Source organism: Fundulus heteroclitus, chromosome 15, assembly GCF_011125445.2.
Source record: "Fundulus heteroclitus isolate FHET01 chromosome 15, MU-UCD_Fhet_4.1, whole genome shotgun sequence".
Classification (NCBI taxonomy): Eukaryota; Metazoa; Chordata; class Actinopteri; order Cyprinodontiformes; family Fundulidae; genus Fundulus; species Fundulus heteroclitus.
Genome location: NC_046375.1, coordinates 26,934,866 through 26,958,528, shown reverse-complemented (window position 1 = coordinate 26,958,528; position 23,663 = coordinate 26,934,866). Strand labels below are relative to the sequence as shown.

Below are 23,663 nucleotides of genomic sequence, written 5' to 3'. Positions count from 1 at the left end.
AGCGTTTGTGGACGCTACGTCGCTACTTGATCAAAAAAATAATGTCACTACAGGAAAGTTATTTGATTCATAAAGCAGCGACGCTACGGTCAAGCTACCTGAAAATGTAGTTTAACTAAAAGCTTCGCTACATGTAGCGGCGCTACTGCCCATCACTGCTACTGGCACTACTGCACACTACTGTATGTATGTTTGAGTGGGGTGGGGTGGGGTGGTGCAGATGTTTCTGTGTGCACTATGAACGAACAGAGGAATTTTTTTTCTAAATCGCCTTGGAGTGACAGAGTGGACTCTATGCGCTGGGGTGACACTCCCCAGCGCATTTAAAGTGGACTCTATGCGCAATTGTTGTTGATTAATGTGAGCCCAGCGTAAATTGCAGACAACGTGAAAGCTATACAAGACTCATGATAATATAATAGATAGGCCACCATTACACACAGTTATTTCAACAACTTCCTCACAAATAACAACTAATAAACACATAAATACGTAGCTACATTGTAAGGTGAGTGAACTTGCCTTTTTGGCAGCTCTGCGGCTGCATGACAGGGCCACTGTCCAGCTGTAAAGGTGGACAGTGGCCCTGCAATCTCCAACTCTCCCTCCTCCATAACCACCACACAAGCGTTATACAAGTAATCATTCATACACTGGCTTGGTTGAATATCCACCTTCATGTACACCAAATTCATGTGTTTATGTATCAGCATACATCCAACTTTGTCGCTATGTAAGTACGGATAAGCTTTCGAGCTTTTCAGGTTATTCATAGCGTCTCCATCTATGGACTCAACAAATTACGAAAAATCTTTCCTCGTTGTAACATGAGGCCATTTCGTCATATTATCCTCCCAGTTCAATACTGTAGCAGGTTGAGAAGTTGATAAACCACCTTTTAATGAGAACTAAATGAGAATGCACCCATTTTAGAGCCATCGCCATTTTGTCAGTAAATGGGACTAAATACAGGAGCAAAATGTTTGTTATAGGTCAGAGGTCACCAACCTTTTTAAAATTGAGAGCTACTTCATTGATACGGTATCATATGAAGGGCTACCAGTATTGACCTTTTAAACTAGAAAAGTCAGAGCTCGCAAGAATTTTATGTAAAACAAACATTTTTAATGCTTAGATATTGTCTTTTTCAAATCTATATAAATTCAAGAGTGATTCCAAAGGAAGAGCAATGGAATAAAATAAATAAATATACAATAATTTAGATGTAGCTCACTGGAGGGTTGTACTAGTTTTAGAAAGGCTCGAGGGCACCACACGTGGTCCTTGAGAGCTACCTGATGCCCAGAGGCACCATGTTGATGACCCCTGTTATAGGTTATAATGATGATGGCCTTATTGTTGGGAAAACTAAGCTGGTACTTGTTCATAGGAATTTGTGTGTTTTTTTAATTACTGAACAGTATCAAGCTTTGTGCTTTCCAGAATTAGGTGTTTATTATGCAGAGAGAACATGAGAACCTACTTGACTATTATCTACTTACAGAATACACTGTTTGGGGAATGTCACTTCTAATTCTTCATCATTCTCTCCCAAACTTTTAGAAGAATGTCTTCACTGGAAGAGAATCTTAGGAGGATTATGCTCAAAATTTTGTCCAGTATATCCGGGGAGACACAATTACAGATTGTTTTCATGCTCCTGGGATCTGGTGTCAAATCTGTGGATGACCTGAAATACGTTCAACGGGAAGACTTCAAAGATCTGCTGCCAGTTATACAGCAGAGAAAATTAATTGAGGCTTTCAGAACAGGTCATTTATATCTTTGCAGCTATAGATTGTTAGACATATTCATTTTCATTCAATAAAGTGATATCATTGCTGTGAAAGATCATGTCATTGAGTTCTCTACAGGTGATTATTTAATTACTTTATTAAAACAATTTGTTGTTTCAGAAACCGAAACTGTGAGTGACTCATCAGATTCAAGTTTTATTCATCCCAGGTCATCACAGTCATCTCCCTTGTCCTTACCTAGCAGTTCCTCCATTGCCTTCAAGACATCAGCACATCAAACCCCAAACATTGCTAACAGTGCTCCTTCTCAAGACATGAAGTAGCCTGATGTATTTGAGGTGCCATGGAAAAGAATGCCACAGGAAATACTTTCAGTTATTACACATGGTTTGAGACCTTCTCCAAAATGGAGACGCCAGATGATACGTGTGTTGGTGGATGACATCAGAAAATACAACCCAAACCCCACATGCTCCCAGTGCCACACAGATTGTGACAGGATTGCTAGGCAGTACCCAAACAGTTTGTGCTCACTTTGAGCTGATGACAGATGTCAAAGTACAGCAAGTTTTGGAGCTTTCTATTGAGGAGTGTGGACGAACAATTGTGAAATACTTCAGAACCAAGTCCAGCCACCATTATATCCAGTCTATTGTTTGCCAGCGTCTGATTTCACTTTCCATGTGGTCCACTCTGGTGAGAGCGCATATGGACTGCTGATTTTTGCTGATGTGAATATTCATCAGTGATTTTTTTTTAATGATTCTTCTGATTGTGCTTTGCAGTATACGTCCTATAAGATTATAATTTGTTCAATTTTTCTTAGCTTTACAGGCATTAGGTATACCTGCTGATGTTGAGAGGAATTTCCCTTTAAGAGCCAGTCCTCGGCTGACTTTGCTTGGTATGTATTTTGGTGTACATTACAAAAACCTTAATTTAATAATGAGAATGAAGTAACTTGAGGAAGTGTTTTTGCTGGTTTCATGTCCATCACTGTAATGGCATGCCATAATACATTTTTTGTATATAGAAATACACTCTGCTTAACTAAAACTGAAATGGTAACAAAATGAGTTGAAATGTGAGCGTTTCAAATATCAAAGCTAATTTCTATACCTGCAAACTTCCATTGATCTGACAATCCTGGCAACTTACTTTGATTTTTTGAGAGATATTTTGCCAACCTCAAGTACCATCATAGTTTCAGATGGCACTGAACAAAGTAGAAAATATTTGCTAAACTTTAGACTAATTTAAAAATGTATTTTATAGGCCATCAGATCCACACACTCTACAAGTGGATGATCAGCATCAAGAGACATGTGCTCTGTCAGAGCACAACATTTCAGTCACGACTTGCAACCCTCTTTGTGGTATTCTATGTTTTCAACCTCCAGTATTAGGACAAGGCCTCCCAGACCCTGGAATTCTTTGAAAGGTAGCTTTTGAATTGTATTGTTTTCCCCAAATATTAATTAAGTAACCAGTGCCTCCAAATCCGAGACCACGGTCTTGAGTCGTTGGTGTGGGGGTATGGTATAATGTGTATTGTTTTGTAAATGTCTTCTGTGTTCGGTGTCCCTGTATAAGTTGAAGCAGTTTCTTGGGAGTTTCACCCTTTTACAAAATCTTCCAAAAGTAATGTTATGTAGACGTAACCTGTCTTAAATTATGTGTCAATTTTTAAACCTTTGTAAATAAATAAATAGCTATGCACAGTAGTTAATGGAGCAATAAGCAATATTTCACCACTCGGTGGTGCATGAGCACTGTCCGTAGAGCAAAACAATGACAACCAGTGCCTCTCTTTACCTCCAGCTGCCACCCAGCTCTTCCTATGCATAATTTTTGCAAAGGATAAATTCACAGCAAAACAGTATCACCTTTAAGAGGAACATGTCTAATGAAGAAATAATTCATAACTTTAAAATGCTGTTAGTAAGAGAATATTTTGATGTGCTGCGGGTGCTCTACGCCATATTGCTCCAATGCTGCTCTGCAGGTAGTATTTAAGGGCTGAGAGGGGCTAACCCCTGAGTGGCAGCTGTTTACATGCACTTACATCATCGCGCAGCTGGCCCAGATATGTAAACAAGAGACCGGAGAACAACATGGAGAGATGCGGTGTGATATCATACCATAGTCCATCTGAAATATTACCTTTTAGTTCTTCAAATCACTATTTTTTTAGTTCTATCTAAAATAATGAAATATCACTTATTGCTCCTTTAAACATCAAGCGTGCCTAAAGACATGAGTACCTTTCTAAAATACTGTTCTGGGGACAACCAAAGCAGTGCTTTCAGGGACAGTAGAATCCTAAAAACCTGTCAAAACGTTCTGAATTATATGATTTCCTTTGACTCTTTCTAAGCCTGGAGTTATTAAATATATCAGGGGAAGAATGGAATTGAACACTTTTAAGGCCAAACTACTATATTTAATTTCAGTGGGGTATGCAGATACAATGGAGAAAGTAAGCAATGAGCTAGTATTACATTTTTGCTGTGTATAATATTTATTTTATTCCCAGGCAAGCAGCTGAGGACTTTTAACATGTTCGAAAATTCTGTGGCAGGAGACAGCAACATATTTTACCATCTACATAAGTGTGACAGAAATGTGGCAGCACTATTATTACTAAATCTTATGTTACACAATACAGACATTCTGTCTGCACAGATGACGTTTTACCTACTTCAGCACAAATAATACATCTTAACAGCCTAACTAGCACCTCTTAAGAGACACACTTAGGTGTGACAGAAGGACATGATATCTTACAAAATACACATATACACCCTTTCCTCACGTTTAAACCTGTGTAAAACGTGCTAGTATATCAACCAACATGAATGACAGAAAAATAAATGGTGTTTGGGTATATTTGCAGGATTCTGCAATATACACAAATATTTACTGTTGACTGGAAAGAAGTATTTAAATACAAAAAGTTAGGATTTTTCGTAACTTCAAAAACAAATTAACTCTGTATCAAGCTGAGATCCAGGCACCTCTTTGGTGAAACTCATATGTTGACACCATATGTTGTCTTCTGTGCAGCTGGTTGGAAGCGTCTGAACACCCACCTACCGTGAAAGCAGCAATTTTTGGATTTTTTCCCAGCTACAGTGTCACGATCGATTAGCCGAGATGTGAATGTTTGTCACACCCTGTCAAATTGCTGTCGACATGTTGACAGCTTAGCCAGCAGCACCAAAAAACACCATCATCGCAACCCTGTTCCACCCAATCATTATTTTTTTATTAGGTCCCTTTGTGTAATCACAACATGGTTGGAAGGTAAATTTAAACACAATTGAATCTCACTGGTTCCTGCTTATCTGTGTCTGACACACTCCATCTTCCCCTAATCTAACAGAGCCTGATTGTAGTTAATATTGAATATGTGTGACACCTAATGTCTCAAGATTTGAACCTTTAATTTAATTCAACAGAAGGTTATCTCTCAAGAGACATTCAGTGTCTTGCAAACATACATACATTTTAACATCTGCCCATATTGTCACAGTACAACCTTAATTTTCATTATATTTTATTAGGACTTTATGTGATGGACAACACAAATCAACGCAAAACCATATAGTGTAAAAATAGTAACGTTTTGGAGAAATATAAAGCAGAGTTAATTAGTAAAACAAAATCCCCAGCTCTGGACTTCTTCCATAGCTCTGTTCAAGACATTATCTGAACATTGAAAAAGGATGGACCAAATGTAAACCTACCAAAACATGACCACCAGTCTAAAGCTGGCTGTGAGAATTAATCAGAGATGCAGTCAAGAGGTCTGTGGTAACTGTTGAGGAACTGCAAATATTTACAGCTCAGGTGGGAGAATCTGTTTGTGTGTGAGTGAGAAAGAGTTAGTTATATATGTAAGCATTTTTTGCCTTTAGTCCCCCTTGTCTAATTACTTATGGCTGGATTTGTTGAATTACGTGCTGTAATTCATAGCACACAGTCCAAAGAAAGGCACCTAGAAGATTGACTATCCTAAAATACAGTCTATAAATGTATTTATAGACATAGATTAGAAAAGTTCTCTGTGCTCTGACACTGTAGAACACATGAAAGCTGTGAATGTCTATGACCTTGGATGTTCATGTTAGGATTAGGATTAGTGAACTCTTCCCTCCGGGGTTCGGACACTGATGGTGGAGGCCAGAGGAGAGAAGAAGCCAGGAGAGAAGAAGCCTGGTGGAGCCTGTGAGCGTGAAAGAGGAGATGAGGTGGAGGAGGGTCAAAACTCAGCTGAACAGCAGGAGAATCTGTGGATGGAGTGCCTTATAAGCAAAGTCTTGAGGGATCATAGGATGAGGACCTGGCGTAGATTGGCTGGGGCAGGGGCAGGGGCACATGACGAGGTGATCAGTGGTTGTAGGTGCAGCCATATGAGTCTTCCAGTTTGAATTTACAGCTTAACTTCTTAACAGGTGCCTTTCTCAGAAAGGGGAAAAGATGGCAGGGAATTCCCAAAGTATTTGACTTCTACCTCCTGCAATGGACAGGAACAAATGATAGGGACTGCATGATAAATAGCAGCTAAGAAAATTCCTTATTTTACCTGCTGAAATTTCTCTTAAAAAGTTGAGAAAATTAGTGCACTAAATGACATAGAACATATCCAACATAAAATACAGAAAGCTTTATGAGAGATTTCCAGAGCATGACAGAAACCGTGGACAAAGACATTGTGTTTGTTTGTGTGTGTGGTGGTGGGGCTAGGGGGCTCAAAAAGAGAGTGTTGTCCCAGGCCCTGGCAAAGTTGGCCTGACTGCCACAAAATTTTGTACTTGCAGCTGAGCAAAAACATTTTTTGCTAATTTTACTAGTAATGTGAAGACCTTTTTTTGGTCCTCACTTTTTTCTTGGCTAGGGTTAGGTATAGGACTGCGGTGTCAATTATATTTAGTTTAGGGTTAGGTATAAACTGATAAAAGGTTAGGATTAGGGGCTATGTCTATTTAGAGAACAATGTAAAACACTGTGCATTAGCATAAATATACCAGACAAACACTCAATAAGAATTTAAAAAGTGTGCAAACAGACATTATTTAGTAGCAACGTTCAAGTAAAAAAAAAGAATTGGTATAAATCACCTATCAAACATCCTACTATTTACAGTAAGAGACAGTGTAATACTTCTTTAAGAACTCTTTCAAGAATCTGTGGAATGAGTAGCATGTTTGTAAACATTTATGCAGACTATGAACTGATCTGGAGGAAGGAAGTTTGCAAGCCCAAGAACACCATCCAAACTGTGAAGTGTGAAAGCGGGAGCATCATGTTGTGGATATGTTTTCAAATGGGAGGGACTGGAGGTTTGACAGGAAGATGAATAATAATAGATCTTCTAAATGGACAATGATCCGAAGCACATTACCAAACTACCTACAAAGGGACTTAAATATAATAAACGTTTGGAGCAGTTATCACTGTCAGGATTCTGCAGGCTGTGCTGTCTCTACTCTTTTACCCTGACAGGTGATTGTAGTTGACAGGTGGGCGTGGTGTACACCTGCAGCTCACTTCGGCAGCTTAAAAGCAGGTTGCAGTCAGCTGAAGGACACCGGAGTGTTAAACTGTTGTGGTACACTTAGTGGCCACTGTCCTTCGACAGTTCCTCGTTTCTGTGTCTCAGATATTCCAGATTCCCTGTGCTAACCTTTGTCTCCTGTTTCTCGTAGTTCGTTTTGTGCTTTGGATTACTCACCGGTCGCTTCTCCTAGCGCTGAAGACTGGCTCCCGAATCCCCACCGCTCAGATCCTGCTTTGGCATTCCCCTCGAGTCCTCTTGGTGTTACCAAGAGTTCCCGTCCCTGGCTTCACCCCGGTTTCTTTAGCTGCTCTCTGTTCCTGCTCTCTGTTGTGGTGCTGCTTGGGCACCCCGCCCTTGTTCCACCGGCCAGCTCACCATGTCGCTCAGTCACCTAGTTCCACCAAGAGTAAGAGAACTGCCGAGTCCGTTCCTCCACTCCATCTCCCCCGGACAGATTCTCCATACCTGGCGGTAAGCAGAGCTTCACGCAGCGTAGATTCCCGCACTTGCTCTCGTTAATCTGTCCCTTTCTCTCCCGCAGTGCCTTTTGATCTCGATGTCCCGATCATTGTCTGCGGCTCACTCTGTGAGCATTTATTTGTGTTTTTCAGCCTAAATAAACATCTTAACTGCTTGTTGTCTACCGACTGTGTTCTGCATGTGGGCCAAACACCTTAAAACCATGACAATCACAAAGCCCATATCTTAGTCCAATAGAAAATTTGTGGGCAGAGCAGAAAAGGTCTCTGTGAGCAACTTCACCTACAAGCCTGATTCCATTTCACCTGTTGCCAGAGGGGATAGCTAAAAATTCCAGCAAACTGTTGTAAGAAGCTTTTGGAAGGAAACCCCAACTTACAATTGTGCCAAATACTAAGAAAATAGTTGTAAATATCTGAATTTTAAATTTTTTAAAAAATCTAAAAGTTGTCTTCTTGTTGTTCTGACATTTAGCAAATAGAATAATAATTTTCAATTAAACTGACCTACAATATTAAGGGTTTAGTTAGATGGAATATTAGACAGGGCCGGAATATGGTTTCTTCTTTTTATAGTGTATGGAAACATCTGATTTTAAACTGTAGGTGCTGTATCTGCCACTGACTAATGCCAAAGCTGTTCTAATCTAAATGATGAAGCCAATTTCTCGGGAGCACTGCACTGTCCCTCATCATGCTCCTAGGTTTCCAACAACCCCTTACCCGAGTCAAAGGAATAGGATGGAAATTAGAATTAGAATGGTAGAACAGCTGTTGGGCTACAAACACTTTCAGCCTAACTGTGATTTAAAATCTAAGGTCTTATTGATCCTTTGAGCAAATAAAATAACATAGAAGACAAGGGAGGTTTTATATAACTGAACTTTTCTATTAATTCAGGCATGTCTAACTCCAGTTGTCAAGGGACGGTCAACTGCATGTTTTAGATCGGTGCCTGCTCCAACACAACTGATTTAAATTAATGATTTACCTTCTGAAGCTGGCTACACACTTACTACGTTCCATGTGTGCTCCATCCATTCGCTGCAAAATGTGCTGCACAGCAATCCAAACTGGATACATTTATGCATCCAGACTGCCCCTCTCTCCTTTATTTTGAAATATTACCAGATCCACTTTACACTTCCTGCATCCGATTCCCTGTCTGCCTCATCTGGTTATCAGAAATTGACGCATTTCGCTCTGTCATCCGTCAGAAATAGACTCAATCCGTGTTTCTGATGGACGATGGAGGAGGGTTCTTTGATGCCATAGCGCCACCGTGCTGGTGGGAAATTTCACATTGACTAGAATGGCTTTTTTGTGACATAACAGAGAGCACACAGATGAAGGCGTATGTGTGAACGAGGGCCCAGTCTGTGATCAAGGTCTACAGAGGCCTACTATTTTAGCACTTATTAGGTTCAGCTGTGCTGAACCAGGACAACACTTAAAACATGCAGGACACCCGCCCCTCAGGACTGACTTTGGACACCACCGTACTAATTACCCTTTACTTCCGAAGCTTTTGGAAAACAAAAGATATGGGCAAAAGTCATGAAAGACTAACTTAAACAAAGCAGCAATTGGCCTCATTTTAGAGTTTCACCTCAAATTTCTTCTAGTATTATTTCGCTTTTCATTTCCCTGCATTCCCAGATGCTGTGTGCCCCACTTTAAACAGATGAAGAGCATCGTTAGTAAAATAAGACCTGATTAGTTCCCCATCCAATTATTTCATCAAAGCTGCCTTCACTCACTTTCCTACAGTTTCATCTTCAATCTAATAAATACAATTTTTAACATCTGTGCTCGGCACAGCTTCGCAATTAAGGCTGTGTCAGCCGAGCCCATATAACAGGAAGACACATGAGTGGGGCCAAAAAAAAAAAAAAAGCAAGAGCATGAAGGGTGATAATGGTGATACAAGGGATTATTGATTTTGCAGCTGGTGTCAAACTAGAAAGGCAAGTCACTTTGAAAAAAACTTCAATTAATAACCACTCATCTTCGAGCTGAGCCACATCTCATTAAAAACATTGAAAAGGGAAAAATTCAGAAGCAACAACAAAAAGCTATAACAAATTGTTTTCTCATGAACAAAAAATAAGTATTGTCACTTAGGGAAAAGTACGCACACCCTATACCCTCTAGCTAGCATTGGTCAAAGTGAAGCATTTCCCACTCTTCACTTTTAGCTGTTTCAGGTGCTTCTTGCATGTACAGCTTGTTATTATAGCCCAATTATTATATTTCCTAAGTTTCAGCCAGTCCTCGGAGGACTTCCCGGTATGCTTTTATTCAAGGATGGTTTTCAGGAAGTGAAAACGTTGTTTGGAGGAGTGGGCTTAGCTATTTTGAGAAGCATGTAAAAGGATACCTAAAACATTTGATCCAAATCACACAGTTGGTATGACACATTTACTATATTATTAAAGAAATGTTGTCAAACTTCTGAATTTCTCTCACCTCTTCACAACATATCCTTTCACTTTCCTCCACAGCTGTCAACTACATACCTCATTCCATTAACACTCTACCTTCTACTTGGTATTTGGAACAAAACTCACCACACAGACTTACACCCCTAGACTCACTCACCCTGGCTCCAAGTCCTTGGCATATCCCCAGGAAGACGAACTATTATTACTCATCTCAAAAAATTCTCAAATTATTCACTCTGCTCATCTCTCTCCTTTTTTTTCGCAGTGATCCATCCTTGTGTGTTACAAAAGCCCTCTGGACCAGCCATCTTCATTTCCTTTGTATTTTCTATAATGTTTTTAAACTTTGACCATTGTCTCCTGAGAGATCTCTTGCATGTAGGTCAGAGGTTGCGACAAACTATGACAAATTACCATCCAGCGTTTGCATTTACGATAAATTAATCTTTCACAGCACAGTGGAGAAATTGTTGCACATTCTCAGCCAGTCTGGAGAACAGCCTTTTTGAAATGCCACAGGTTCACAATCCGATAGAGGTCTGGTCTCTGACTAGATCATTCCAAAGCAAAATTTTGTACGTATTTCTGTATTTCTGATCATTGCCCTGCTGGAAGTGAGCTTGGGTTTAAAATCACAGACTGGACATGCTCCTCCAGGACTTTCTGGTACCTCAAAATTCAGGATTCCATTTATTGCTGTTAGTTTTAAACCAGATGGAGTGGAACACAAACCATCCAAAAGTTCACACACAGAGGACCTGGAAATGCAGTCACAACGCAAAAGTTACAATAAAATAGGTTTGTTGAAGCAGAATCAATAAAGCAGCTCAGGAAATGGCTCTTCGCGCAAAACTCTGTGGCAAGAGAGAATAAGCTGATTATTCACAGCATCTGCCACTCTAATTCTTTTATTTTATTATGCATACCAGAGGAAAAACTGCCCAGTAAAATTTCAGTTTAGGCCTCCATCTCAACACTGAGTTCTGTAGTTTATATTCAGGGAAATTATTTTCTTTTTTGACTTACTGAACGCTGTTGCCACGTTTATTTGGATACGTTGTGGTTGCCTTCCTGCTATTAATGCTACTTTGCATATTTTTTTTATAGGTGGGCACTGGGTATTCCAAGATCTCCCTTTAACTGTACTAAATTTCCCGCAAATTAGGATGTATAAAGGAAAGCTGTGCAGTAACACGTCTACACACAGTTTTATCTCTGTATTTTTTTCTCGCTATGACCAGCTTCTAGGTTGAAATCTGCTAACTTTTTTTTACTCATGACCATCCCGGTGAGGAAGTTGTGCAGTGCACAGGTGAACCAAGGAGGAAATCAGGCATGGCACAGGTGGACTAGATGTGATTAATTAGAACAGGGAAAATATAGGAGACATATGGAGGCACATCTTCTGCAAAAGCACAAACAAGGCACGAGAAAACGGGAATCATTCTAATCAGTTGATATTTTACCCCGGAAAATATCAACTTTATCTTATTTATTTATTTGGTTATGACAGCAAACCTTAACTGAGATAAGTCAGGCCTGTAGAGCTTTAGATATGTATTGGATAGGATTTTGAGCTAATTTTGTTAGGCTAACCAGATAACCAGATTTATACTGGTTGTCTGGAGTTGAAAAACACTAGCAATTACTTGCTTTTAGAATGGTAGATACCAATGATTTTGTTTTTCGTTAACTTTTTTTTTATATATATACATGTCTTTACATCGGCGCATGAGCACGTACTACTCTTCCCGGACTTGCAGCTCAGTAGACGGTAACCCCGGCAACCAAACCCATCTGCCTTTTGATTGTATTGTTAAATTTGACTTGACATTGACAAATAAACTCAGAAGAAAAACAATTCTGGTCAAGATTCATACTTGTAAGTTTAAAACCACAGCAGAGTTTTACACATAGATTTTTGCTTTGTATCTGTAATCAGACTTTAACAAAATTGGAACTTGTGTAATTAATTTCGACAAATACAAATCTTTTTTTAACATTACACTATCTGTTAATGCGCAAAGATAAAATTTTGGTTTACAATGTGGAAAAAAAGATTCAAAACTACACATTCTGATTTACAACCACAAAATATATGATAAGAATTTGTGCCCTTAGAAATCTCCACATTTCCCTGAAAAATCTTTGTTATTCAATTGGTTCAAAAACAGTTCTGGACTAAATTATAATGACTAAATAATTAACAATGTGGCTGTATTTTAGTTTAAACTGTCCAGCTCCATCAGCAAGACTAATGAAAAACATGAAAAGTGTGCAGCTGGGGAAGATTATAGGGAACGTTCATAAAGCCATTTATTTAGACAGCCATAATTTGTTACAGTAATTTTTAGTATAATGAGTTTCAGCAATTAGTGGAATGGCTTTTACTTTTAGCTTTCCATTAGCTTTCAATTCTGTTTGCGTGTGATAGGTGTGTGGGGGGCAGTGGAGTTATTAAAAAGGAATAAAATGACCTTACAGTGTTAGATCGGAAGGAAGCAAGGAATGACCAATATTTTACCAAATTTGGCTGTCTTGGCATATCCATCAGAACTCGGATGCAAAACCAGGTGTTCAGAGACACTACTTACGGCATATGAAAGTAAAATTTTTCTTGTTTTAAGGTAAGTAAGGACAAAGAAAAGTGTTTGTATTTGATAAAGACCAGAATACTAAAAGATTTTTTAGAATAGTGATTATAGACCAATTCATTGTTATTGTTTTGATTTGGGTCACCTGACTGGATGGACATGTTCAGACATGTTTGCGTAACATACTGGAGAAGGACACGACTGTGTGCTTCGTGAAAGCCAAGGTATCCCCATCCCAACGGGCCAACGACAAGCCACATGAGCTATGGGTGTGCTTGAACAAGAAGCAGGGATACGTTGTAGCTGCACATTGTACATGTGAAGGTGTGAACAAGTGAACAAAAAATGTTTCCATATTTTTATTCAACCAATATTTTTCCCCTACAATGTTTAAATGTGTTTACATGTAACTAAACATACATGATTTGGATGAAAAAAATATATCTTAGTTGGCGTTGGGCCGACCCTTCTTTAAATTTGATACCATCTTGTTTTGACCGGTTGAAGGCCAGATTTCCAACTAAATAAGCAAAGCGAATGTTTGTACATGTAATAGAATTTATTTACACCATTTTATTAACAGTGGAATATGTTTCATTTTGGTTTGGCTTTGCATACATGTATGTTGATTTTCTTTCCAGTTTGGGAGACGCATGCAGTCACATTGCTGCTCTCTTGTTCAAAGTCGAAGCAGTGGGCAGATTGGGCCTCAACCAGGAATCGAAGACTAGTGTTGCCTGCGTCTGGAACAACTCTTACAGGAAAAAGGTATTGCAAAGGAACTTGTTCATGCAAATGTTGCAATTCATTATTTGCTGTGTGCCAGCAGTTATGTTTCAATATATTATTAATGAGTGTCAATCATAAATTTCCCTTATGTACACAATTATGAAGTTTCCATGTTACTTTTTTTAGCCTAATATTAGGTACATGTGAACATTACCCTGGCTCAATGAAGTATATTGTTCATTTTTGAGTGAACAGCATATACATGGCAGGATGCTGAAAATGACAATATATATTTTTATTTATTTATAGCTTGGTTCTCATAAATATGATTTTATTTCTTTCATTACAGGTCACAGCGCAGCGAATTATGGACATTGATTTAACCAAACCGAAATATGGCAAGACCGGCAAGCGTAAGGTCAACAAACAGAAACGCGTAGAAGTGGCTGGTCTGGATGAGTCAGAACAATATAGGACCCTTGAAGCTCTCCGAAGAATCTGTCCCACTGCTGGATGTCTTATGAAAGCGGAGTCGGACACAGACAGCGCCTCAGAAGATGAAGACCTGCCACCGGTAGGTTAAAAAAAACATTGTTCACAAAAGGATTATTTTGGTTTACAATTTCTTTTGAATCCCCAGCGAATATTATTTATTACACGAGACTCGGTGTTAAGATAAAAACCAATGGTGTTTTATCGGGTCGCAATCTTAACTGTAAGATTGTTCAATATGAAACTCTGGTGGTAAGGTGCATAATTATTTACAACTGTATAACATTGATAATAAAGCATAAATTATGAGAACCATAATTTCTCACCTGCGTGACCTGGATGTTGCTCGTGACGTCACGCGTGAATTGGTCTATACCGCCTTTGTGTGGCTCTACGCAGGCTTTTGTTATGCGTGTCGGCCCATAAGCTCAGCGGTTGAAGAGAGCAGATGGCTACTTAACTCTGTTTGACAGGGAAACTGAATTTCTGTGACCAGTGAAGAAGATGGACCAAGCTGAATTGATCTCCAAGAGCATAATTGCGTCTTTCTTAGTGCTCCACTGTGGGATACATGTTGACCAGGACGCGGGACTCGTTTGATAATCTGTATCACAAGAGCTGTAGCGGAACAAGCTGACCAAGCGACTGCATAATTTTGATCATAGTTTCCAGCTGGCGTTAACCGAAGACGACGAAGAAAGCTATGGACATATAGCGTTACCATGAACGCATTGCGCAATGCATCATATTGAAATTAAACCTGTGTATCATTCAACTTTCCATTTTTAATATCCAAACATGATTTAAGTGGAAGATTGTTTTAAGTGTTTTTAATGTGACACAAGACATAAAAAAATATATATTTCCCATGTTTCAACTATACTAAATCGTACGAAAAACGTAGCGTATAGGTGTGAAGATTTCTATTCATTCCTGCATTCTGAGGAGACACGCACATCACCAACCACTAAACTGTGGTCTTTGAGCTAAAAATGCATGATCTCTTCTTTTGTATGATTGATTGCTGCTATACGTCGAAGATTATTCCATTTGATTATTTTGTATTGTAATGACAATGAGAAATGTTATCTTATCAAGTACCCATTACCCTTTTTGAAAATTTCCTCTTAGAAAAAAACAGAACAAGCAATTAAAAAGCAACAATACCATTGTGCATGATGCAACTTGCAGAAACAAAAATCTGCAGAAATTAAAAAACTTAAACTGTTTGACATTTACCAAGCTTGTAAATGATAAATGTTAAAGCTTTTTGCTTAGTTTTTTGTTTGTATGTTACTGTTAAATTTGGTTTTGTAATTGTTTAGACAGTAGAAAGATGTCTTTTCTATCCACAGGTCTAACACAAATACTGTAATGCAGAGCTGTAAATTATCTTTGCATGAACAAAATGGTGCTGTGAGTTGACCTGGACCTACTATTGACAGACATCGAAAGGGTGGGAAGTGTTGCAGCAAGGTGTGCAAAGTTATTGAAATGAACAGCTTTTGTATGATATTAAAGGAAAGCTCAATTATTTACAGCACAGGAAATGTGTCATGTTTTTAGAATAACAAAAACAGTCAATCTGCAGGTACAAGGAATCAATACCTTGACTGTGTAATTATAAGCAAATATTTACAAAAAGTGGTATGTGTGTACAGTGGAGTAGACAGGCTGTGGAAACAGTGTAGTGTGTAGGCAGGACACGAAGAGGATCCCTGGGACCTTTTGGCAAACTACATCTTCCCTTCAGCAGAGTTGTCCACATAAAACTATGACAAACAGAATATAATTAAGAGTTAACACTCCACCAAATTAGGTTTAGATTAAAAGCCAGTCTTAGAGAAAAGTGTATTTTTTTATCTACAGAAAGTACTTAATTTGACCATTAGTACTCTGTTTCCCAGAGAAATATGGCAAAACAATTTTTAATTTATGCCTACATTAAGTTAAAATGCCATGCATTTTATATTCTGGTTCATGCAGTTACTCGCCACAAGCCTAACTAAAGGCTTTATATCCTATTTCAGCAGCAATGACCAGCTAGCAGTTAGGGGGACATCCCAGATGTTCTGGCCAACTAAACGCTGAGGTAACTGGGTATTCCCCTTGCAGATGCCCAGGAGGAGACTGGCTGATTTGGGGTTTTACTTTTGGACTGTTTAATTGTCCATCTCCACTCCTCCCAGTCCCCTTAATTAGTTCCACCTGCTGCCACCAGTAATCAGACTCACCCGGATCACCTGTCACTCTCCCTATATATACACCTCTCAGTCAAGCTCCTCCCAGTTGTCTTACTGCCTGCATGTGTTGTTCCCCAGTGTCTTTTTGTCGGTTTGCCTGTTTGAGCGCTGCCCTCGCTAGCTTGCTAACTTGTGCCTGTGCAAGGTTCCTCCTGTGAATTGTGTATCTCACTCTGCTCATGCTGGGAACACTTATACATTTAAGATTTATAAAACTATGCACACATCACCATGCAGTTTTTCTTTATAGATCATAGCTGTACCTGAACATCTGCATTCCAGTTTCCGCCTCAAGTTCTGCCCTCTGCATGCCCAGATTTAACCATAGTCTATGCAAAGCACCTCATAAATGGCAATGTGTATTCAAATAAATCCACGTTGTTTTTTTTTGTTTTGTTTTTTTTTCATCATGAAGTATCAACAATGAAGAAAAAGCAAAAAAACTTTGGAAAATTTTCACAAAGAGGTGTTTTTTAAATTTGTAAATCAGAGTTAAAAGCACATATGTTGCTCATATTAAAATAACTTGTTAAAAATTAAACCTGGTTCCTGTTTTAAATGTCGGATGGTGCTATATAATTGAAATTCCTCTGAGGCTGTGGACTTAGATCGACATTCAGGAGGAATGAGAGGTTTCCCCTGCAATGATATGAGACTCCCTTCCCCCCAAAAAAAAGGAAAATCAATGCAAAAAGAATTTTAGGAAGCCAATGGATGCTGTGCTGCATGGGTGTGAAAGGTAAGAGCACCTCCTGTGCTCTGGGGTTGGAGGGAGGGAGGTGTAGCCACTTTCCCTAGGTTATAGCAGAATGCAATGCTGGGAGTTTAAAACGGCTCGATAATCTGTTAATCTGTGGAACACGTTATCCCTTATGATCACCTGGGCAAGGAATGTGAAGGTTAAAAAGACAGATAAATGGTTGTGTGGATATTTACCTAAAATCTAAGTTGGCTTATGGGCATGTTTCAATTCTTTGAAAGGTCCTTATGTGTACTTAATAGTCACCAGTGCAAGCATGAATGACACTGTGATTTTGAAAGCTTATGATAAAGTCATTCTATGATTAAAGTCTGATATGGAGTGAAATTGAACGTCTGCGTCATCAAGCAGTCTGGTTGCATTTCACCACTATACCTTTTTGTGTCACAAATCTTTCTTGTCTCCCAAATGAACATGGGTTACAGTTACTGTGAAGACCAGACATTCTCCCGTCAATTTTAATTTTTTTTAATAGATCCCAACTTTTGAGTGGAAAGTGACATACGCATGTTTCAGGGCCCATTTTGTGCGAACGCAAGCTTTATAAATGAGGCCCCTGGGCTTTTTGTGAACTGCACCAGTTTGTCCTGTAGCAAAACACGTGTTTTGCATTGCCTCAGATGGAGCCTATTTCTATATTGTAGACAGTGAGCCAAACTTCTAAGGGGAGTGGTGGCCTAGTGGTTAGAGCAGTGCACTTGCACTCTGAGAAGGTTGCAAGTAGTGATGGTGAGATGAAGCCTCATGAGGCATTCAACCACTTGAGCCAACTGGTTCGAGAAAGGGTTCATTTCTTGGAGCTTCATGTGCACACGACACCACCTACTGGCCAGGTGTATAATCACAGCCAGCTGTATCTTAACACGTGTGATGCATTGATTTTTTTGTCTATTATGGCTCTTGGGAATGACTTCACAAAAGGTGTAGGACGAAATCATTTGTCTACATAATTATGTATACACATGTGTGTATAATAAAATATTGTTTGAATGTATTCTCTGTGTGTAATTATTCCCAAAATAGTAGTGTCATGTGATATGGCATGCTGTGTAATAATGTTTTTCTGTGACTCTAGAAAAATGGCATGGGCTTAATCAGGCAGAGGACAGTGAAAGTGCTTGTGGAACTAGGGAGGGGGTAGTGAATAGGCTAATGCTTGTGTAACTTGGATGATGGATTCATGCATTTTTATTAAAAAACAACAATTTCTCCACCGTTTTTGGTTTCAAACGATTTCACTTTTTTGACACTACTTCTCCAGCCTTTGAAAAGACACGCTCACATGGCACAGATGATGCCGGGGTGCATAAATAAATCAGTGCAAGTTTGTACAGATTGGGGTACAGTGACCGATGATTAGCCCAGTACTCCAGGGGGTTCTCCAGCCTGCTTATGTTTGTCTCTGAGAGGTAGCGCTGGACCTCTACGGTGGCATCTGCTGACACATTTTGTGTCCTCTTTGCCTCCATGACACTAGTGTCCAATCTTTGCCAAATTCTGCTACCTAAATGGAAACCACAGGTCATGTTAGTAAGTGTTGTATTAGGAATAAGTAATCTCAAAATGTAATATAAAATATTACCTCCAGTGAATTCTTGAGAGGTGGAAGCCTGGGGAATCTCGTGAGTATTCTCTTCTGTGTTCCGTCTGATGACGGTGGCACACTGAAGTCAAGCGCTTCACTGCTTCAGCAGCTTTTGTGTTGCTGAAAAATGCTATAAGCTTAAATCGTGGGTCCAGGAGTGTAGCCAGCGACAAGATGCTCATTGACTGGAGCATGTGCAGCTTCTCCCTGAGCTGTCTGATGAGCTGCTCTCCTATTTCCACTGCTACTGCAGGTGCCGACTTGGTGTCTTCCTCCTGAAGGGCTTTCTCTATCATCTTCAGGAGGGGGATAACTTTTGATGCCGACAAGTGTTCTTCTGCAGAGAGCTCCGTGGTGGCGTCATAGAAAGGAGAGAGTAAAGAAAGGCACGCTACAACAATGTCAAACTCACTGGCAGTGAAAAAGGGAATGTCAGTGTGTAATCCAGCTAATGCCGCTCCTACTGGCTCCCTCAACTCCACCAGACGTTGCAGCATCAAGTAGGTGCTGTTCCATCTTGTTTCCACCTCCTGCATCAGCTTGGTTGCTTGCATGCCCAGCTGAAACTGCACCTATGTAAGCTTCTCCTTTAAAGATACAGAAGAGTAGGCCATTAAGTCACTTCAGTAGGAGTACAGACAAACTATTAACATTATATATTGGAATAAAAGAAAAGAGCATACGTTAGTAGTGGTGCTGCTTCTAAAGTAGCCAACCAGCTTCCTTGCTTTGGCCCGGAGGCCAGAGAGCACAGGGTGCTGGTCAAGCGCCCTCTTTACAACAAGATTGAGGGTGTGAGCAGCACAAATGTGGTGGCGAAGCTTCAGCTCTCTCACGCATGCCACCATATTAGGAGCACCATCGTTGACCATGCATGTCACCTTGCCTGAGATTCCCCATTTCTCCATCAGGGAGGCTTTCACACAAGCAATATTTTCAGCAGTGTGAGACTGGGGGAATGCCTGCACTCCCAGCAACACCGAGCTTAGCTTTTTGTTCTCCTCCACAAGGTGGCATGTCACTGCCAGGTAGGCATCCATGTTGATGGATGTCCACATATCTGATGTAAGGCTAACAGCAGCCACCATCTCTACTTTAGCTTTAGCGTGCTCCTTAGCAGACTCATATTTGGCCTCCACCATGGCCTTCAGAGCCTAAAGGAAGAAAAAAAAAAAATATATATATATATATATATATATTGCTGAATTGTGACACATACAATAATGTAGTCATTGGTTTCATGTATGTGTTACACCGTAGGAAATGATGGGCCGAGTCACTCCTCGTGCAGCATATTTATTCAGTTTAAAACTGCAAACAGAAAATACAGCGGTTACAGTAGCGCTCCCGACATCTGCTGCAACAAGCTGTCCTCTCGGCAATGGCGTACTCCTACAGCCTGCCAGAGCGTCACCCGCTGTTACGTGTGGTACTACAACAAATACACATGCTCTCTACTGACATCACTGTACATCTATATCCAACATACCTTCATTAACTCAACTGAACTCGAACAATACATAGGTTTAAAACACATTTTACAGCCTATTAAGCAGACCCACCGAGCCCACATAAGCGCGGGCCGAGCGTGAGCCGTTAGCCTCGCTCCTTTACCCACCGAGCCCACATAAGCGCGGGCCGAGCGTGAGCCGTTAGCCTCGCTACTTTAGCCACCGAGCCCACATAAGCGCGAGCCAAGCGTGAGCCGTTAGCCTCGCTACTTTAGCCTGTTGCTAACTCCTGCTTTATATCTAGCTCGGTAATGCAGCTATACTGGAGCGCCTTTAATGTGTTATTCCGGACCCATCGAAGGCTACTGGCGTTATGAGCTACACATTCTAATACTCAGCTTACCTGCAAACAGAAAATACAGCGGTTACAGTAGCGCTCCCGACATCTGCTGCAACAAGCTGTCCTCTCGGCAATGGCGTACTCCTACAGCCTGCCAGAGCGTCACCCGCTGTTACGTGTGGTACTGAGCGCCCTCCGATGGAGAAACCCAAACATTGTTAACTCTCATAAACATTGTTAAATCTAATAAATTCTAACGCTAGACTGAGTGATCATGACCAAAAACAAAATGTGGGGGGCTAGTTTTATGACTCACTTTCATGACTCACTTTCATAGTGCCACATATGGACCCACAGATACCAGCCTTGTAGGGAGAACATAATTGGGATCCAGCTTAGACACAAATGTCCTGAATCCAATGTCATCCACAATAGTGAAAGGCTGGGTATCCTTCACTATCATGGAGACTAGAGCTTCATCCAGCTCTTGTTTCCTGGTGGCTGGTTAAAAGGGAATAAATACAGTGTCGGTTACCTGTCTGTATTTGTACAACAAGCAAACATCAGCATGCAAAAATTGTGATAGTGTTTGTAATATAGTAATGAAATAATTTATGAAATGAAACAATTAATACAGTGATTTAATTTCATCAGACCACAGGACAGGTCTTCAAAAGTTCATTATTTTGGCATTTAGCAAATAGAAGAAAGTTGGTTAACTAACCTAAAAATGTTGATTTATGAACTGATTTTAACATCAGACAGTTGGAAAAAATTGTTATGCAACTTTTATACAGTTTGTGTTATCAGTACAATTTAAAGGTCTGTGGATAAAGTTAATTCATTCAGCTTGCATAATAAGAGTGAGTCTCACTAGATTTCCAGAAGTTATTCTTACCGAACATCCAACCAACCTCTTGCTTGTTCCTTTGAGTACAGAGAAGCAGCTCTTAGCTAACCCGGTACCATTGCCACTACCCTTAAGATGTAATGATTCTGGTCTATTCCTGCCTGTGAAGCTGCTGTGTGCTCTGCCATGACGTCATTCCCTATTTCCTGTGCTGCACCGGCAATCAGATCTGATTGGTTACACCTGTGGCAGCTCTTCATACTAAGAGTTGCTGCACCTGGGAGGAGCATTATATATTCATGGCTCTCCCAGTGTGTAACTGCCAAATTCTTGAAAGTCACTTGTGTGAGTAGACCATTCACTGTTCGGTTTATTAACCTCCTGACCTTGACCTGTCTCATTCCTGTTTTCTTTTGTATGCTTAACCCTGTCTGATTCTCCTGTTGGTTTCTGATCTCTGGACATTGACCTCCTACCTTGCCTATCGACCAAGTCTGTCTGCCTCTGCCCCTTTTTGGATTCTCCTGACTGTTGTGTAAGACCCAAGCCCTGACCCCAGTCCTGTCTCTGGCCCTCTTGGACACCTCTGCATGGTGTATGTGTGTGTGCCTCCTGTAATCGATTCTCTCACCTGGATCCCGGATTGCCCTTTTGCCTAACTCTCCTTTGTAACCTCTGCTCTGTGGACTGTCTTTCCTGTGTATGACCCTCGAACTGACGACTTCCCCGCTAGGCTTTATCCTGTCTAGCGTCATTAGGATTCAGTTTAGTCACTAAATGATCCAAATCATCCAGCCGTTGGGATCAATCTACAGAGCCAGTGAAATTTCACGGCATCTGAGAAGGTTGGTGGCTTTCAATCAGTGTATTATCACCTTCACTGAGTTGTCCTCAGCCACTAACCCTGCTCTTCTCCTCACAGTGATTCCAGTACGTGTTCCCATCAGTTCCTGCTCCAGCAATACCAGTTTATTCCTAAAACTCTTTAACACATTCACTTCTTGTGCTGGTTGGATTATTGGATCTTCAGATTATGTTCCAGAATTACATAAAATGAGTCCAGGCACCCTGAAAAGAGGCTCATGATCATAGCTGAGAGGTGGAATGTAGATGTTCTGGAAAACTGAAATATTTTCTATTGGCTCAGCTCTCTCTTCCATCCAGTTGATCAATGCAGCATTAGCATCTCCGCCGGAGAAGGAACAAGCATGGAACATGTGGAAGAGAAATGTAATAAATACAGACAGGAAAAAGTTAAAGATTATGAGTTAGATTATCAGAAGATAAGAGAAGGAATTTGAAGAGATTCACACACCTAATGATCACTCTAGTAACACATCTGCAAACCTATAACTAACATAGTCTTAAACACAAATCAGATAAATAATACCAAATAACTGGACTTAGTTTAGCATTAAGAGACAGCTGACCTAGCTTACAAAATAAAACATCTAAGACCCATCAAGGCTTTACAGTCCATCAAAGGAAAAAACACAGCAAACGATCAGATGTACAAAACATGCAGAAGACTGATGGGACAGATTGAAAGAAGCTGGAGGATCATTACACTTAGAATTCCCCTTCGGCTTGGAGGGCCATATATCTCCAGAAACGCTGTGTTTGCATGGCAGTGAGACAACTGTGACAACTGCCAGTGATTAATGAGGCTAAGAAAGACCGGCCCAGTGTCATTTAATGAGGGACTATATTTTTCCAGAGGAAACTGCTTTACTGTATTTTTCAATTGAGGGGTCACTTTAAATGCTATTTTCTGGTCAATGTTTGAAAGGAATCCTTGATGGGTCATGCATAGAAAGTTAAAACATATCTATTGTTTTTTTCTTCTTCCCTCCCGACCTGTCCAGTCACCTTCTTCTTGACAGGTATTCATGCATGGCTGCTTAGAGCTTATAAGATGGCCACGGAGACACATACATTGCAGGAAGATTGAGCAAGTATAGGAAGGGGTGAGAAACCACATGTTTTATTTCAGAACATGTGCATCTTGTCGATCATCATAAACCAGGAATAAAAAGAACGTTCAGTTCATCGACAGCGGTTTAATTACATTCCTGTTTTTCACACCCCATGTCAAAGTATCATTAACCCAAACATTGAATCCCAAGTTGCCCAAGTATCTTCAAATCAGTGTATAAATGTGTGTGCACTTGTATCAATGTCAGGGTTTGGCTGAGTCTATGTGACTTGTAGTTTAAAAGGGGTGTAAGTGGGTCTGTGTGGTTAGAATTACAAAACTTTAGCCCATTTCCCATTAAATACAAACCCTATGGCCCACTGCTCAAGCCTTCATTTTCTACTCCTCATCTTTATCTTCTCTTATCACATTTAAATATGACACCAACTGCAGACACCAAC

The 23,663-nt window shown here is 40.1% G+C and overlaps 1 long non-coding RNA gene across 1 annotated transcript; it reads left to right on the top strand.

Moving 5' to 3' along the window:
* Positions 1 to 2,581: 2,581 nt before the first annotated feature.
* On the top strand, positions 2,582 to 7,636 carry LOC118566097. Its single transcript, XR_004932797.1, has 3 exons — positions 2,582 to 2,661; positions 3,033 to 3,198; positions 7,469 to 7,636. It is a non-coding gene; the product is annotated as an uncharacterized LOC118566097 (long non-coding RNA).
* Positions 7,637 to 23,663: the final 16,027 nt, after the last annotated feature.